Source organism: Rhagoletis zephyria, unplaced genomic scaffold (assembly GCF_001687245.7).
Source record: "Rhagoletis zephyria isolate East Lansing unplaced genomic scaffold, Rhagoletis_zephyria_1.1 Rzeph_scaffold_00129, whole genome shotgun sequence".
Taxonomy (NCBI): domain Eukaryota; kingdom Metazoa; phylum Arthropoda; class Insecta; order Diptera; family Tephritidae; genus Rhagoletis; species Rhagoletis zephyria.
Genome location: NW_016157213.1, coordinates 363,820 through 365,487, shown reverse-complemented (window position 1 = coordinate 365,487; position 1,668 = coordinate 363,820). Strand labels below are relative to the sequence as shown.

At 38.2% G+C, this 1,668-nt stretch overlaps 1 protein-coding gene across 1 annotated transcript in view; it reads left to right on the top strand.

The window, feature by feature from the left end:
• The window catches only part of ci (transcriptional activator cubitus interruptus), a 112,824-nt gene that overhangs the window by 105,794 nt on the left and 5,362 nt on the right, over nt 1-1,668 (top strand). The gene's annotated exons all lie outside the window — the stretch shown is intronic.

The following is a 1,668-nucleotide window of genomic DNA, read 5'->3' as shown; positions in this document are numbered from 1 at the left end:
GTTTAAGACATTGTGATTTAAATAATATCAACAAAATTTCTGTGAAAAACCGAAACCGGAACGAAACCGAAACCAAAACCGAAATAAATTTTGAAGAACGAAACCAAAACCGAAACCGAAACACTTGGCAAAACCGAAACCCAAACCGGAACGTTATTTTGAATCGGTTTCATTCCTTGGTATATTGCAAGAAAACCGTAAACTTTTGGGCAAATATTTGATTAAATACATGGTGATGCAGAATTTTATCTACTTTCAACTAACTAAACTTCTTTATACTTTGAAATTAATTTTTTGGATTCATCTCCAATATCGATATCAATTACCCCACTGTGCGATGTTATGCTGCCAACACGCTTGGCTCTCATATTTGTGTATATGTTTTAGTATTAAGGTGAAATTAGTCCAGAACGTTAACCTACCGGTATGTAGTCCCGAGTCAGCTGACACGATCTGCCTTACCACAGCGCCATGTAAATGAAAACTCAACACCGCAGAATTTTTCTGTAGTTGTAGCCCGTAGCGCAGAAATCTGCGGAATTTAGATTTTTCCGTATCAGCTGATTTCTTCCTTTTTTGTAGATGGTTGCCACTTCGTCAGTTTAAAATATTTGAAATTTACAATCGAATAAGGTTTTTTGTTGAAAAATAAGTAGCATCCATTATAGCACCAAAAATTGTAGTTGAAAAGGTAAGTTTATGAAAAGGCATTGATGACTGGCAACACTGTAGTGAGCAACACTGAGGGCTCCAGAAATCGACAAAATTCTGCATATACAGACAGCGTTTAAGTATAAGTTCTGCTCTCTTGACTAATTTCACCTTTAGTATTTTAGATGGACATCCACATTTTTTCTTTGTCAATCTAACTTCGTTTCTTTACATATTGCGCTTCAAGTATACTTTCTCAAAACCCTATTTTTGATTCGAGTAAAATTGTTTCTCAATGAGTAATGAACCGATCCCTTAAAAATGTTTCACACTTTTTTAATACAGGGTTTACTAGCGTTTAAAAATAAATTTTCCTATAATCTCAGTTCTAGTTTTACAAAGCAATATTGTGCAAATTTTTCAGCACCTTCTTGTGCACAATCCCAAAAATTTTAAATTATTTTTATTTTGTTTTTATCCAAACATATGTATATATTTAAGTGTGCTCTGCCCAATCCACAAGAAAGGTGACCCCGCCATTCGCGCCAACTACCGCGGGATCAGCCTTCTAAGCATAGGCTACAAGGTCTTATCGAGCGTATTGTGCGAAAGACTGAAGCCCACCGTCAATGAACTGATTAGACCTTATCAGTGTGGCTTTAGACCTGGCCAATCCACCATAGACCAGGTATTCACAATACGCCAAATCTTGGAAAAGACCCGCGAGAAAAGGATCGACACTCACCACCTATTTGTCGACTTTAAAGCCGCTTTTGACAGCACTAAAAGGAGTTGCCTATACGCCGCTATGTCTGAATTTGGCATCCCCTCAAAACTCATACGGCTGTGTAAAATGACGTTGAGCAATACAACCAGCTCCGTCAGAATTGGAAAAGACCTCTCCGAGCCGTTCGCCACAAAACGGGGTTTCAGACTGGGCGACTCCCTTTCGTGTGACTTCTTTAATCTGATGTTGGAGAAGATAATAAGAGCTGCAGAACTGAACCGCTCAGGAAC